Here is a 16,491-nt window from a genome sequence, read left to right on the forward strand (position 1 = left end):
GTCGGTAACGCTGTGTTCCCGGGGTCGGTAACGCTGGGTCCCGGGGTCGGTAACGCTGGGTTCCCGGGGTCGGTAACGCTGTGTTCCCGGGGTCGATAACGCTGGGTTCCCGGGGTCGGTAACGCTGTGTTCCCGGGGTCGGTAACGCTGTGTTCCCGGGGTCGGTAACGCTGGGTTCCCGGGGTCGGTAACGCTGTGTTCCCGGGGTCGGTAACGCTGGTTCCCGGGGTCGGTAACGCTGGTTCCCGGGGTCGGTAACGCTGTGTTCCCGGGGTCGGTAACGCTGGGTTCCCGGGGTCGGTAACGCTGTGTTCCCGGGGTCGGTAACGCTGGGTTCCCGGGGTCGGTAACGCTGTGTTCCCGGGGTCGGTAACGCTGTGTTCCCGGGGTCGGTAACGCTGTGTCCGGGGTCGGTAACGCTGTGTTCCCGGGTCGGTAACGCTGGGTTCCCGGGGTCGGTAACGCTGGGTTCCCGGGGTCGGTAACGCTGTGTTCCCGGGGTCGGTAACGCTGGGTTCCCGGGGTCGGTAACGCTGTGTTCCCGGGGTCGGTAACGCTGGTTCCCGGGGTCGGTAACGCTGTGTTCCCGGGGTCGGTAACGCTGTGTTCCCGGGGTCGGTAACGCTGTGTTCCCGGGGTCGGTAACGCTGTGTTCCCGGGGTCGGTAACGCTGTGTTCCCGGGGTCGGTAACGCTGTGTTCCCGGGGTCGGTAACCCTGTGTTCCCGGGGTCGGTAACGCTGTGTTCCCGGGGTCGGTAACGCTGTGTTCCCGGGGTCGGTAACGCTGTGTTCCGGGGTCGGTAACGCTGGGTTCCCGGGGTCGGTAACGCTGGGTTCCCGGGGTCGGTAACGCTGGGTTCCCGGGGTCGGTAACGCTGGGTTCCCGGGGTCGGTAACGCTGTGTTCCCGGGGTCGGTAACGCTGGGTTCCCGGGGTCGGTAACCTGTGTTCCCGGGGTCGGTAACGCTGGGTTCCCGGGGTCGGTAACGCTGTGTTCCCGGGGTCGGTAACCCTGTGTTCCGGGGTCGGTAACGCTGTGTTCCCGGGGTCGGTAACGCTGTGTTCCCGGGGTCGGTAACGCTGTGTTCCCGGGGGTCGGTAACGCTGGGTTCCCGGGTCGGTAACGCTGTGTTCCCGGGGTCGGTAACGCTGGGTTCCCGGGGTCGGTAACGCTGGGTTCCCGGGGTCGGTAACGCTGGGTTCCCGGGGTCGGTAACGCTGTGTTCCCGGGGTCGGTAACGCTGGGTTCCCGGGGTCGGTAACGCTGGGTTCCCGGGGTCGGTAACGCTGTGTTCCCGGGGTCGGTAACGCTGTGTTCCCGGGGTCGGTAACGCTGGGTTCCCGGGGTCGGTAACGCTGGGTTCCCGGGGTCGGTAACCCTGGGTTCCCGGGGTCGGTAACGCTGGGTTCCCGGGGTCGGTAACGCTGGGTTCCCGGGGTCGGTAACGCTGTGTTCCCGGGGTCGGTAACGCTGTGTTCCCGGGGTCGGTAACGCTGTGTTCCCGGGGTCGGTAACGCTGGGTTCCCGGGGTCGGTAACGCTGGGTTCCCGGGGTCGGTAACGCTGGGTTCCCGGGGTCGGTAACGCTGTGTTCCCGGGGTCGGTAACCCTGTGTTCCCGGGGTCGGTAACGCTGGGTTCCCGGGGTCGGTAACCCTGTGTTCCCGGGGTCGGTAACGCTGTGTTCCCGGGGTCGGTAACGCTGTGTTCCCGGGGTCGGTAACGCTGTGTTCCCGGGGTCGGTAACGCTGGGTTCCCGGGGTCGGTAACGCTGTGTTCCCGGGGTCGGTAACGCTGTGTTCCCGGGGTCGGTAACGCTGGGTTCCCGGGGTCGGTAACGCTGGGTTCCCGGGGTCGGTAACGCTGTGTTCCCGGGGTCGGTAACGCTGGGTTCCCGGGGTCGGTAACGCTGGGTTCCCGGGGTCGGTCACGCTGGGTTCCCGGGGTCGGTAACGCTGGGTTCCCGGGGTCGGTCACGCTGGGTTCCCGGGGTCGGTAACGCTGGGTTCCCGGGGTCGGTAACGCTGGGTTCCCGGGGTCGGTCACGCTGTGTTCCCGGGGTCGGTAACGCTGGGTTCCCGGGGTCGGTAACGCTGGGTTCCCGGGGTCGGTAACGCTGGGTTCCCGGGGTCGGTAACGCTGTGTTCCCGGGGTCGGTAACGCTGTGTTCCCGGGGTCGGTAACCCTGTGTTCCCGGGGTCGGTAACGCTGGGTTCCCGGGGTCGGTAACGCTGGGTTCCCGGGGTCGGTAACGCTGGGTTCCCGGGGTCGGTAACGCTGGGTTCCCGGGGTCGGTAACGCTGGGTTCCCGGGGTCGGTAACGCTGTGTTCCCGGGGTCGGTAACCCTGGGTTCCCGGGGTCGGTAACGCTGTGTTCCCGGGGTCGGTAACGCTGTGTTCCCGGGGTCGGTAACGCTGTGTTCCCGGGGTCGGTAACGCTGGGTTCCGGGGTCGGTAACGCTGTGTTCCCGGGGTCGGTAACGCCGGGTTCCCGGGGTCGGTAACCCTGTGTTCCCGGGGTCGGTAACGCTGGGTTCCCGGGGTCGGTAACGCTGGGTTCCCGGGGTCGGTAACGCTGGGTTCCCGGGGTCGGTAACGCTGGGTTCCCGGGGTCGGTAACGCTGTGTTCCCGGGGTCGGTAACGCTGGGTTCCCGGGGTCGGTAACGCTGGGTTCCCGGGGTCGGTAACGCTGTGTTCCCGGGGTCGGTAACGCTGTGTTCCCGGGGTCGGTAACGCTGTGTTCCCGGGGTCGGTAACGCTGTGTTCCCGGGGTCGGTAACGCTGGGTTCCCGGGGTCGGTAACCCTGTGTTCCCGGGGTCGGTAACGCTGTGTTCCCGGGGTCGGTAACGCTGGGTTCCCGGGGTCGGTAACGCTGGGTTCCCGGGGTCGGTAACGCTGGGTTCCCGGGGTCGGTAACGCTGGGTTCCCGGGGTCGGTAACGCTGGGTTCCCGGGGTCGGTAACGCTGTGTTCCCGGGGTCGGTAACGCTGGGTTCCCGGGGTCGGTAACGCTGTGTTCCCGGGGTCGGTAACGCTGGGTTCCCGGGGTCGGTAACGCTGTGTTCCCGGGGTCGGTAACGCTGTGTTCCCGGGGTCGGTCACGCTGGGTTCCCGGGGTCGGTAACGCTGTGTTCCCGGGGTCGGTAACCCTGTGATCCCGGGGTCGGTAACGCTGGGTTCCCGGGGTCGGTAACGCTGGGTTCCCGGGGTCGGTAACGCTGGGTTCCCGGGGTCGGTAACGCTGTGTTCCCGGGGTCGGTAACGCTGTGTTCCCGGGGTCGGTAACGCTGTGTTCCCGGGGTCGGTAACGCTGTGTTCCCGGGGTCGGTAACGCTGTGTTCCCGGGGTCGGTAACCCTGTGTTCCCGGGGTCGGTAACGCTGTGATCCCGGGGTCGGTAACCCTGTGTTCCCGGGGTCGGTAACGCTGTGTTCCCGGGGTCGGTAACGCTGTGTTCCCGGGGTCGGTAACGCTGTGTTCCCGGGGTCGGTAACCCTGTGTTCCCGGGGTCGGTAACGCTGGGTTCCCGGGGTCGGTAACCCTGTGTTCCCGGGGTCGGTAACGCTGGGTTCCCGGGGTCGGTAACGCTGGGTTCCCGGGGTCGGTAACGCTGGGTTCCCGGGGTCGGTAACGCTGGGTTCGCGGGGTCGGTAACCCTGGGTTCCCGGGGTCGGTAACGCTGTGTTCCCGGGGTCGGTAACCCTGTGTTCCCGGGGTCGGTAACCCTGTGTTCCCGGGGTCGGTAACGCTGTGTTCCCGGGGTCGGTAACGCTGTGTTCCCGGGGTCGGTAACGCTGGGTTCCCGGGGTCGGTAACGCTGGGTTCCCGGGGTCGGTAACGCTGGGTTCCCGGGGTCGGTAACGCTGTGTTCCCGGGGTCGGTAACGCTGTGTTCCCGGGGTCGGTAACGCTGTGTTCCCGGGGTCGGTAACGCTGGGTTCCCGGGGTCGGTAACGCTGTGTTCCCGGGGTCGGTAACCCTGGGTTCCCGGGGTCGGTAACGCTGTGTTCCCGGGGTCGGTAACCCTGTGTTCCCGGGGTCGGTAACGCTGGGTTCCCGGGGTCGGTAACCCTGTGTTCCCGGGGTCGGTAACGCTGTGTTCCCGGGGTCGGTAACGCTGTGTTCCCGGGGTCGGTAACGCTGTGTTCCCGGGGTCGGTAACGCTGGGTTCCCGGGGTCGGTAACGCTGGGTTCCCGGGGTCGGTAACGCTGGGTTCCCGGGGTCGGTAACGCTGTGTTCCCGGGGTCGGTAACGCTGGGTTCCCGGGGTCGGTAACCCTGTGTTCCCGGGGTCGGTAACGCTGGGTTCCCGGGGTCGGTAACGCTGTGTTCCCGGGGTCGGTAACCCTGTGTTCCCGGGGTCGGTAACGCTGTGTTCCCGGGGTCGGTAACGCTGTGTTCCCGGGGTCGGTAACGCTGTGTTCCCGGGGTCGGTAACGCTGGGTTCCCGGGGTCGGTAACGCTGTGTTCCCGGGGTCGGTAACGCTGGGTTCCCGGGGTCGGTAACGCTGGGTTCCCGGGGTCGGTAACGCTGGGTTCCCGGGGTCGGTAACGCTGGGTTCCCGGGGTCGGTAACGCTGTGTTCCCGGGGTCGGTAACGCTGGGTTCCCGGGGTCGGTAACGCTGGGTTCCCGGGGTCGGTAACGCTGTGTTCCCGGGGTCGGTAACGCTGTGTTCCCGGGGTCGGTAACGCTGGGTTCCCGGGGTCGGTAACGCTGGGTTCCCGGGGTCGGTAACCCTGGGTTCCCGGGGTCGGTAACGCTGGGTTCCCGGGGTCGGTAACGCTGGGTTCCCGGGGTCGGTAACGCTGTGTTCCCGGGGTCGGTAACGCTGTGTTCCCGGGGTCGGTAACGCTGTGTTCCCGGGGTCGGTAACGCTGGGTTCCCGGGGTCGGTAACGCTGGGTTCCCGGGGTCGGTAACGCTGGGTTCCCGGGGTCGGTAACGCTGTGTTCCCGGGGTCGGTAACCCTGTGTTCCCGGGGTCGGTAACGCTGGGTTCCCGGGGTCGGTAACCCTGTGTTCCCGGGGTCGGTAACGCTGTGTTCCCGGGGTCGGTAACGCTGTGTTCCCGGGGTCGGTAACGCTGTGTTCCCGGGGTCGGTAACGCTGGGTTCCCGGGGTCGGTAACGCTGTGTTCCCGGGGTCGGTAACGCTGTGTTCCCGGGGTCGGTAACGCTGGGTTCCCGGGGTCGGTAACGCTGGGTTCCCGGGGTCGGTAACGCTGTGTTCCCGGGGTCGGTAACGCTGGGTTCCCGGGGTCGGTAACGCTGGGTTCCCGGGGTCGGTCACGCTGGGTTCCCGGGGTCGGTAACGCTGGGTTCCCGGGGTCGGTCACGCTGGGTTCCCGGGGTCGGTAACGCTGGGTTCCCGGGGTCGGTAACGCTGGGTTCCCGGGGTCGGTCACGCTGTGTTCCCGGGGTCGGTAACGCTGGGTTCCCGGGGTCGGTAACGCTGGGTTCCCGGGGTCGGTAACGCTGGGTTCCCGGGGTCGGTAACGCTGTGTTCCCGGGGTCGGTAACGCTGTGTTCCCGGGGTCGGTAACCCTGTGTTCCCGGGGTCGGTAACGCTGGGTTCCCGGGGTCGGTAACGCTGGGTTCCCGGGGTCGGTAACGCTGGGTTCCCGGGGTCGGTAACGCTGGGTTCCCGGGGTCGGTAACGCTGGGTTCCCGGGGTCGGTAACGCTGTGTTCCCGGGGTCGGTAACCCTGGGTTCCCGGGGTCGGTAACGCTGTGTTCCCGGGGTCGGTAACGCTGTGTTCCCGGGGTCGGTAACGCTGTGTTCCCGGGGTCGGTAACGCTGGGTTCCCGGGGTCGGTAACGCTGTGTTCCCGGGGTCGGTAACGCCGGGTTCCCGGGGTCGGTAACCCTGTGTTCCCGGGGTCGGTAACGCTGGGTTCCCGGGGTCGGTAACGCTGGGTTCCCGGGGTCGGTAACGCTGGGTTCCCGGGGTCGGTAACGCTGGGTTCCCGGGGTCGGTAACGCTGTGTTCCCGGGGTCGGTAACGCTGGGTTCCCGGGGTCGGTAACGCTGGGTTCCCGGGGTCGGTAACGCTGTGTTCCCGGGGTCGGTAACGCTGTGTTCCCGGGGTCGGTAACGCTGTGTTCCCGGGGTCGGTAACGCTGTGTTCCCGGGGTCGGTAACGCTGGGTTCCCGGGGTCGGTAACCCTGTGTTCCCGGGGTCGGTAACGCTGGGTTCCCGGGGTCGGTAACGCTGGGTTCCCGGGGTCGGTAACGCTGGGTTCCCGGGGTCGGTAACGCTGGGTTCCCGGGGTCGGTAACGCTGGGTTCCCGGGGTCGGTAACGCTGTGTTCCCGGGGTCGGTAACGCTGGGTTCCCGGGGTCGGTAACGCTGTGTTCCCGGGGTCGGTAACGCTGGGTTCCCGGGGTCGGTAACGCTGTGTTCCCGGGGTCGGTAACGCTGTGTTCCCGGGGTCGGTCACGCTGGGTTCCCGGGGTCGGTAACGCTGTGTTCCCGGGGTCGGTAACCCTGTGATCCCGGGGTCGGTAACGCTGGGTTCCCGGGGTCGGTAACGCTGGGTTCCCGGGGTCGGTAACGCTGGGTTCCCGGGGTCGGTAACGCTGTGTTCCCGGGGTCGGTAACGCTGTGTTCCCGGGGTCGGTAACGCTGTGTTCCCGGGGTCGGTAACGCTGTGTTCCCGGGGTCGGTAACGCTGTGTTCCCGGGGTCGGTAACCCTGTGTTCCCGGGGTCGGTAACGCTGTGATCCCGGGGTCGGTAACCCTGTGTTCCCGGGGTCGGTAACGCTGTGTTCCCGGGGTCGGTAACGCTGTGTTCCCGGGGTCGGTAACGCTGTGTTCCCGGGGTCGGTAACCCTGTGTTCCCGGGGTCGGTAACGCTGGGTTCCCGGGGTCGGTAACCCTGTGTTCCCGGGGTCGGTAACGCTGGGTTCCCGGGGTCGGTAACGCTGGGTTCCCGGGGTCGGTAACGCTGGGTTCCCGGGGTCGGTAACGCTGGGTTCGCGGGGTCGGTAACCCTGGGTTCCCGGGGTCGGTAACGCTGTGTTCCCGGGGTCGGTAACCCTGTGTTCCCGGGGTCGGTAACGCTGTGTTCCCGGGGTCGGTAACGCTGTGTTCCCGGGGTCGGTAACGCTGGGTTCCCGGGGTCGGTAACGCTGGGTTCCCGGGGTCGGTAACGCTGGGTTCCCGGGGTCGGTAACGCTGTGTTCCCGGGGTCGGTAACGCTGTGTTCCCGGGGTCGGTAACGCTGTGTTCCCGGGGTCGGTAACGCTGGGTTCCCGGGGTCGGTAACGCTGTGTTCCCGGGGTCGGTAACCCTGGGTTCCCGGGGTCGGTAACGCTGTGTTCCCGGGGTCGGTAACCCTGTGTTCCCGGGGTCGGTAACGCTGGGTTCCCGGGGTCGGTAACCCTGTGTTCCCGGGGTCGGTAACGCTGGGTTCCCGGGGTCGGTAACGCTGGGTTCCCGGGGTCGGTAACGCTGGGTTCCCGGGGTCGGTAACGCTGGGTTCCCGGGGTCGGTAACGCTGGGTTCCCGGGGTCGGTAACGCTGGGTTCCCGGGGTCGGTAACGCTGTGTTCCCGGGGTCGGTAACGCTGGGTTCCCGGGGTCGGTAACGCTGTGTTCCCGGGGTCGGTAACGCTGTGTTCCCGGGGTCGGTAACGCTGGGTTCCCGGGGTCGGTAACGCTGTGTTCCCGGGGTCGGTAACGCTGTGTTCCCGGGGTCGGTAACGCTGTGTTCCCGGGGTCGGTAACCCTGTGTTCCCGGGGTCGGTAACGCTGTGTTCCCGGGGTCGGTAACGCTGGGTTCCCGGGGTCGGTAACGCTGTGTTCCCGGGGTCGGTAACGCTGTGTTCCCGGGGTCGGTAACGCTGGGTTCCCGGGGTCGGTAACGCTGGGTTCCCGGGGTCGGTAACGCTGGGTTCCCGGGGTCGGTAACGCTGGGTTCCCGGGGTCGGTCACGCTGGGTTCCCGGGGTCGGTCACGCTGGGTTCCCGGGGTCGGTCACGCTGGGTTCCCGGGGTCGGTAACGCTGTGTTCCCGGGGTCGGTAACGCTGTGTTCCCGGGGTCGGTAACGCTGTGTTCCCGGGGTCGGTCACGCTGTGTTCCCTGGGTCGGTCACGCTGTGTTCCCGGGGTCGGTAACCCTGTGTTCCCGGGGTCGGTAACGCTGGGTTCCCGGGGTCGGTAACGCTGGGTTCCCGGGGTCGGTAACGCTGGGTTCCCGGGGTCGGTAACGCTGGGTTCCCGGGGTCGGTAACGCTGGGTTCCCGGGGTCGGTAACGCTGTGTTCCCGGGGTCGGTAACGCTGTGTTCCCGGGGTCGGTAACGCTGCGTTCCCGGGGTCGGTAACGCTGCGTTCGCGGGGTCGGTAACGCTGGGTTCCGGGGGTCGGTAACGCTGGGTTCCCGGGGTCGGTAACGCTGTGTTCCCGGGGTCGGTAACGCTGGGTTCCCGGGGTCGGTAACCCTGTGTTCCCGGGGTCGGTAACGCTGTGTTCCCGGGGTCGGTAACGCTGTGTTCCCGGGGTCGGTAACGCTGTGTTCCCGGGGTCGGTAACCCTGTGTTCCCGGGGTCGGTAACGCTGTGTTCCCGGGGTCGGTAACGCTGGGTTCCCGGGGTCGGTAACCCTGTGTTCCCGGGGTCGGTAACCCTGTGTTCCCGGGGTCGGTAACGCTGGGTTCCCGGGGTCGGTAACGCCGGGTTCCCGGGGTCGGTAACGCCGGGTTCCCGGGGTCGGTAACGCTGGGTTCCCGGGGTCGGTAACGCTGGGTTCCCGGGGTCGGTAACGCTGGGTTCCCGGGGTCGGTAACCCTGTGTTCCCGGGGTCGGTAACGCTGTGTTCCCGGGGTCGGTAACGCTGGGTTCCCGGGGTCGGTAACCCTGTGTTCCCGGGGTCGGTAACGCTGGGTTCCCGGGGTCGGTCACGCTGGGTTCCCGGGGTCGGTAACGCTGTGTTCCCGGGGTCGGTAACGCTGTGTTCCCGGGGTCGGTAACGCTGGGTTCCCGGGGTCGGTAACCCTGTGTTCCCGGGGTCGGTAACGCTGTGTTCCCGGGGTCGGTAACGCTGTGTTCCCGGGGTCGGTAACGCTGTGTTCCCGGGGTCGGTAACGCTGTGTTCCCGGGGTCGGTAACGCTGTGTTCCCGGGGTCGGTAACCCTGTGTTCCCGGGGTCGGTAACGCTGGGTTCCCGGGGTCGGTAACGCTGGGTTCCCGGGGTCGGTCACGCTGGGTTCCCGGGGTCGGTAACGCTGGGTTCCCGGGGTCGGTAACGCTGGGTTCCCGGGGTCGGTAACCCTGTGTTCCCGGGGTCGGTAACGCTGTGTTCCCGGGGTCGGTAACGCTGGGTTCCCGGGGTCGGTAACGCTGGGTTCCCGGGGTCGGTAACGCTGTGTTCCCGGGGTCGGTAACGCTGTGTTCCCGGGGTCGGTAACGCTGGGTTCCCGGGGTCGGTAACGCTGGGTTCCCGGGGTCGGTAACCCTGTGTTCCCGGGGTCGGTAACGCTGTGTTCCCGGGGTCGGTAACGCTGTGTTCCCGGGGTCGGTAACGCTGTGTTCCCGGGGTCGGTAACGCTGGGTTCCCGGGGTCGGTAACGCTGGGTTCCCGGGGTCGGTAACGCTGGGTTCCCGGGGTCGGTAACGCTGTGTTCCCGGGGTCGGTAACGCTGGGTTCCCGGGGTCGGTAACGCTGTGTTCCCGGGGTCGGTAACCCTGTGTTCCCGGGGTCGGTAACGCTGGGTTCCCGGGGTCGGTAACGCTGGGTTCCCGGGGTCGGTAACGCTGTGTTCCCGGGGTCGGTAACGCTGTGTTCCCGGGGTCGGTAACCCTGTGTTCCCGGGGTCGGTAACGCTGGGTTCCCGGGGTCGGTAACCCTGTGTTCCCGGGGTCGGTAACGCTGTGTTCCCGGGGTCGGTAACCCTGGGTTCCCGGGGTCGGTAACGCTGGGTTCCCGGGGTCGGTAACCCTGTGTTCCCGGGGTCGGTAACGCTGGGTTCCCGGGGTCGGTAACGCTGGGTTCCCGGGGTCGGTAACGCTGTGTTCCCGGGGTCGGTAACGCTGGGTTCCCGGGGTCGGTAACCCTGTGTTCCCGGGGTCGGTAACGCTGGGTTCCCGGGGTCGGTCACGCTGGGTTCCCGGGGTCGGTAACGCTGTGTTCCCGGGGTCGGTAACGCTGTGTTCCCGGGGTCGGTAACCCTGTGTTCCCGGGGTCGGTAACCCTGTGTTCCCGGGGTCGGTAACGCTGTGTTCCCGGGGTCGGTAACGCTGTGTTCCCGGGGTCGGTAACGCTGTGTTCCCGGGGTCGGTAACCCTGTGTTCCCGGGGTCGGTAACGCTGTGATCCCGGGGTCGGTAACGCTGGGTTCCCGGGGTCGGTAACGCTGGGTTCCCGGGGTCGGTAACGCTGTGTTCCCGGGGTCGGTAACGCTGTGTTCCCGGGGTCGGTCACGCTGTGTTCCCGGGGTCGGTAACGCTGTGTTCCCGGGGTCGGTAACCCTGTGTTCCCGGGGTCGGTAACCCTGTGTTCCCGGGGTCGGTAACGCTGTGTTCCCGGGGTCGGTAACCCTGTGTTCCCGGGGTCGGTAACGCTGTGATCCCGGGGTCGGTAACGCTGGGTTCCCGGGGTCGGTAACGCTGGGTTCCCGGGGTCGGTAACGCTGGGTTCCCGGGGTCGGTAACCCTGGGTTCCCGGGGTCGGTAACGCTGTGTTCCCGGGGTCGGTAACGCTGTGTTCCCGGGGTCGGTAACGCTGTGTTCCCGGGGTCGGTAACCCTGTGTTCCCGGGGTCGGTAACCCTGTGTTCCCGGGGTCGGTAACGCTGGGTTCCCGGGGTCAGTAACAGTTTGTACCTGCTGGGAAGGTTTGATGCCCAGTTCTGTTCCCAGGTACTAACATCTGCCCACTGTGGCTGTGAGTTGGGTTTTCTGATTGTCTACTGTTGAAGCCCTGTCCTGTTGGTCCACAGCTCCAAGCCCAGCTGGAGGAGAATCACAGGCTCTGGACGGCCATTGAAGCATTGAAAGACGGAGGATCAGATCGCGATGGGAAGGAGCTCCCGGACCTGCAGCTCGTTCGAGGCGAGGATCTTGGAGCTGTTGCAGGACCATGTCTACAATCAGTGACATCAGACATTGACTCGGAGCCAGGAGCAGAGCAAGATCCCAGCCTGCACCTCAATCCTACAGCTGCCCCTAATTCCGGCTCTTTCTGTCAGATTGAGTAAAGCGCGAGTCGCTGTGCAATCGAGCACACACAGCTTTCGTCCACTTCCTCTTGGCTGCATAGAACTGGACACCTGGGAAGGACCCTTTGCACCTCCCAGCCCCAGAAACTGTGCTGTATTCCTGCCCCCCACACAAACCACAGGAAGCGACGGGCAAAATATTGGAACATTGTTACTTCAGAACAACGGTGCTTGAAAATTGAAGTATTTGACACCCATCGGGTGAGGCAGTTTGACAGTGTGATTATTTAGGTGGGTGTTGAGAGCAACTGGGAGAGGTGTTGGAACACATTTACCTGTTTACTCCTAGCTACATGGTGAGTTTGCTTAAGTGTATATCTTTCTCGGAGATGATCCAAGCCCATTTGATTGTAGATGCTGGGATGGGTCAGTATTGTACTATCAGTGCCTTAAAGCTGTAGAATATAGGCCAGCCCCACGGCACAATCCAGTGCCTTATAACCAAACAGTACTTGTGAGTTTACAGTGTTGATAAGCAATTTGCACATGTGTCTTGGTGCTGGAGGTTCTTTGAGTGTAAGAGTGCTGGGGGTGAATGCCTCACAGTAGCTGTGCAGTGAATGCTCTGCCCAGGGTCAGGGCCGTGCTTCACCCTGCAGGAACCCTCCATTGATCGCAGAGCTGTGGGGAAGTGCAGTGGGGGCAGAGGTGAAGGTGCTGTGCGCATAATCTACAGGTTCCCAGGCAGCATTCACACTTACTGGGCTGGAAGCTGAGTGACGAGAGGGAAGAACAAGGCATGAGGGCCTGAAGTCTCAAATAAAAACATCTGGAGATTCGCAGCGGCGCAGTTGGGCTGTGGGAACGAAAGTCAGGTTGACGTTTGGGGTCTGCCGAGCTTGTGCCAGGCACTGACTGAGCCACTGCCACAATCCCTGTTACTGATGTAGTTTCCCCGGGTTTGTGCGGCAGTGCCCTGGGGTAGAAGTGATCTTGGGTGCTGTGACAGCTGGGCAGCGGCATTTTAAAGTCCATCAATCTCCGGGCCTGAGATGAATCAGAATTCTCGCTCCCTGTCCCTCTCCGAGGGACCCAGTCTCACCTCGACAGCCTTATGTTGAGCACGGAGTCTGTTTCCTTGCAGGATGTGTCGAGGGACAGGACGTAGATCTGGGATAAGCTGGTGGAAATGAGGCTGGGATTTGTGGGATTGAATGTAGTTGTGGATAGGTGCCTCCATGGACCTGTCTCCTTACACAGCCTCCAGCTTTGCTGCATCATCTGTGTTTCATGCACGTCCCTGAAATAAACATTGATTGGATTCCACTGTGTGCTGGGTCTAAGGGATGATTGTAGAGTCTTATATAACACCTAATTATAGGCTGAATCTGTGGATCAGTCTGTAACAGGAGGGAATGGAAAGGGTTTTTCATTGGGATTCTGTAGATTGGGAGTGAGTGGGAAGGGGTTGGATCCACTGGGATTCTGTAGATTGGGAGTGAGTGGGAAGGGGTTGGATCCACTGGGATTCTGTAGGTTGGGAGTGAGTGGGAAGAGGTTTGGTCCATTAGGATTCTGTGTTTGAATCAGGTTTGCATTTACAATGGTTCTGTGATGCTGGGTGATGTGTGAATGTTACTGGTTAGGGTGTAAGTGTAGGTTGTAAAATTGGACTAGTGCAGAAAATTCACAGCTTTACCCTGAACCATTCCTTCTGGCTGGTCTGATCTCAGGAGATTGGGTGTAGACGACAATATGGCAGATTATACTTGGCCTGATGGCTTAATGGGCTGTGAGGGGGATGGGGAATCAGGTGGGAGTGGGGGGTTTTGGGGTGAGCAGGAGATGAATTCACAAACCGGATTTCTGCCCTTGTGGTGTTTTTGCCATTAAATGGGCTCTGATTCCCACAACGCAAGCGCCCTGACCCCGGAACAAGCCATTGCATCTGGCGATTGCTGCTGTTTGTTGTCCTGTGACTCCGTCCTCGGCTGTTGCCCGATTTTCCAGCCCAGCTTCTGTGTTTGTGGCAGGTTTCCTGGGAATGGTTCCTGGCCACTGGCTCCTTGCTCATTGTTTGGATTGGGGGTTGGAGGCCGTATATGAACCTGCTCGTACTGCCTGCCCTGTGCCTTTACACCGGCCCAGTCCCTCTCTGCTACCGGGTAATGCTCCCGGTCTGTATCCCTGGTTTACTTACTCTATAAACACTACATCATGCCTGAACACTAATTTTATATGCTCAATGTCATTTAGAAGAAAGATGTAATCGAAATAAAATACTTTGAAGCCTGGTGTGCCTCGTGGCTGTTTATCATGTTGGTGCCAGTGTAAGTTACACTAGTTAAAGCTGAACACACGCATGGGCCTCATGCAACAGGGAGAGGGAGCACAAGGAAGGGGATTCGAGCAGAGCGGGCTGGCGTTGCACAAGGAAGCGTTCTCAACGGAGGGGAGGGGGGAGGGGTACAAGCAACGTTGGCACTGATTGGGAGAGGGGGATGTTGAAAGTCACCCACAGTGTGACTGCGAACTCTGCTCGGACTGTGGCTGAAACTCTGAGCTGGTGTTGGGAGGGGACGTGCAGGTAATACTGGGAGCAACAGGAGCCAGACACGATGCTGGATGGGGGAGGGATGACACAGCGAGGGACTGGATAACTGAGCTCGAACCTCTGAACCTCAGTAACCATTAAACTCAGAATTGGTGCATGGTTTCTGATTCTGAGATTGGGAGGTTTTTGTTGGGTAACAAGGGATGTGGCTCACAGGTGGGCCAGTGAGGTTAATGTACAGATCGTGACCCGTGCTGTACCTGCCCTGGGAGTGTTTGATGGGACAGTGTAGAGGGAGCTTTACTCTGTATCTAACCCGTGCTGCACCTGCCCTGGGAGTGTTTGATGGGACAGTGTAAAGGGAGCTTTACTCTGTATCTAACCCGTGCTGTACCTGCCCTGGGAGTGTTTGATGGGACAGTGTAGAGGGAGCTTTACTCTGTATCTAACCCGTGATGTACCTGCCCTGGGAGTGTTTGATGCGACAGTGTAGAGGGAGCTTTACTCTGTATCTAACCCGTGCTGTACCTGCCCTGGGAGTGTTTGATGGGACAGTGTAGAGGGAGCTTTACTCTGTATCTAACCCGTGCTGTACCTGCCCTGGGAGTGTTTGATGGGACAGTGTAGAGGGAGCTTTACTCTGTATCTAACCCGTGCTGTACCTGCCCTGGGAGTGTTTGATGGGACAGTGTAGAGGGAGCTTTACTCTGTATCTAACCCGTGCTGCACCTGCCCTGGGAGTGTTTGATGGGACAGTGTAAAGGGAGCTTTACTCTGTATCTAACCCGTGCTGTACCTGGCCTGGGAGTGTTTGATGGGACAGTGTAAAGGGAGCTTTACTCTGTATCTAACCCGTGCTGTACCTGCCCTGGGAGTGTTTGATGGGACAGTGTAGAGGGAGCTTTACTCTGTATCTAACCCGTGATGTACCTGCCCTGGGAGTGTTTGATGCGACAGTGTAGAGGGAGCTTTACTCTGTATCTAACCCGTGCTGCACCTGCCCTGGGAGTGTTTGATGGGACAGTGTAAAGGGAGCTTTACTCTGTATCTAACCCGTGCTGTACCTGCCCTGGGAGTGTTTGATGGGACAGTGTAGAGGGAGCTTTACTCTGTATCTAACCCGTGATGTACCTGCCCTGGGAGTGTTTGATGCGACAGTGTAGAGGGAGCTTTACTCTGTATCTAACCCGTGCTGTACCTGCCCTGGGAGTGTTTGATGGGACAGTGTAGAGGGAGCTTTACTCTGTATCTAACCCGTGCTGTACCTGCCCTGGGAGTGTTTGATGGGACAGTGTAGAGGGAGCTTTACTCTGTATCTAACCCGTGCTGTACCTGCCCTGGGAGTGTTTGATGGGACAGTGTAGAGGGAGCTTTACTCTGTATCTAACCCGTGCTGCACCTGCCCTGGGAGTGTTTGATGGGACAGTGTAAAGGGAGCTTTACTCTGTATCTAACCCGTGCTGTACCTGGCCTGGGAGTGTTTGATGGGACAGTGTAAAGGGAGCTTTACTCTGTATCTAACCCGTGCTGTACCTGCCCTGGGAGTGTTTGATGGGACAGTGTAGAGGGAGCTTTACTCTGTATCTAACCCGTGATGTACCTGCCCTGGGAGTGTTTGATGCGACAGTGTAGAGGGAGCTTTACTCTGTATCTAACCCGTGCTGTACCTGCCCTGGGAGTGTTTGATGGGACAGTGTAGAGGGAGCTTTACTCTGTATCTAACCCGTGCTGTACCTGCCCTGGGAGTGTTTGATGGGACAGTGTAGAGGGAGCTTTACTCTGTATCTAACCCGTGCTGTACCTGCCCTGGGAGTGTTTGATGGGACAGTGTAGAGGGAGCTTTACTCTGTATCTAACCCGTGCTGTACCTGCCCTGGGAGTGTTTGATGGGACAGTGTAGAGGGAGCTTTACTCTGTATCTAACCCGTGCTGTACCTGCCCTGGGAGTGTTTGATGGGACAGTGTAGAGGGAGCTTTACTCTGTATCTAACCTGTGCTGTACCTGCCCTGGGAGTGTTTGATGGGACAGTGTAGAGGGAGCTTTACTCTGTATCTAACCCGTGCTGTACCTGCCCTGGGAGTGTTTGATGGGACAGTGTAGAGGGAGCTTTACTCTGTATCTAACCCGTGCTGTACCTGCCCTGGGAGTGTTTGATGGGACAGTGTAGAGGGAGCTTTACTCTGTATCTAACCCGTGCTGTACCTGCCCTGGGAGTGTTTGATGGGACAGTGTAGAGGGAGCTTTACTCTGTATGTAACCCGTGCTGTACCTGCCCTGGGAGTGTTTGATGGGACAGTGTAGAGGGAGCTTTACTCTGTATCTAACCCATGCTGTACTTGCCCTGGGAGTGTTTGATGGGACAGTGTAGAGGGAGCTTTACTCTGTATCTAACCCGTGCTGTACCTGCCCTGGGAGTGTTTGATGGGACAGTGTAGAGGGAGCTTTACTCTGTATGTAACCCGTGCTGTACCTGCCCTGGGAGTGTTTGATGGGACAGTGTAGAGGGAGATTTACTCTGTATCTAACCCGTGCTGTACCTGCCCTGGGAGTGTTTGATGGGACTGTGTAGAGGGAGCTTTACTCTGTATCTAACCCGTGCTGTACCTGCCCTGGGAGTGTTTGATGGGACAGTGTAGAGGGAGCTTTACTCTGTATCTAACCTGTGCTGTACCTGCCCTGGGAGTGTTTGATGCTATTTGGTGTCTGAATGTAAAGTGTTTCATTGCCTTATACCAGGCGATGGTGCTACAGATCTGAGGTCACTTCCACTCAATATATAGGGTC

The 16,491-nt window shown here is 61.8% G+C and overlaps 1 protein-coding gene across 5 annotated transcripts in view; it reads right to left on the reverse strand.

Moving 5' to 3' along the window:
* ift43 (intraflagellar transport 43 homolog (Chlamydomonas)) overlaps positions 1-16,491 on the reverse strand; it is a 269,145-nt gene that overhangs the window by 94,762 nt on the left and 157,892 nt on the right. The window lies entirely within an intron of this gene.

The sequence above is a fragment of the Somniosus microcephalus genome, chromosome 12 (assembly GCF_052327205.1).
Source record: "Somniosus microcephalus isolate GS21.2 chromosome 12, FLI_Smic_1.0, whole genome shotgun sequence".
NCBI classification, from domain to species: domain Eukaryota; kingdom Metazoa; phylum Chordata; class Chondrichthyes; order Squaliformes; family Somniosidae; genus Somniosus; species Somniosus microcephalus.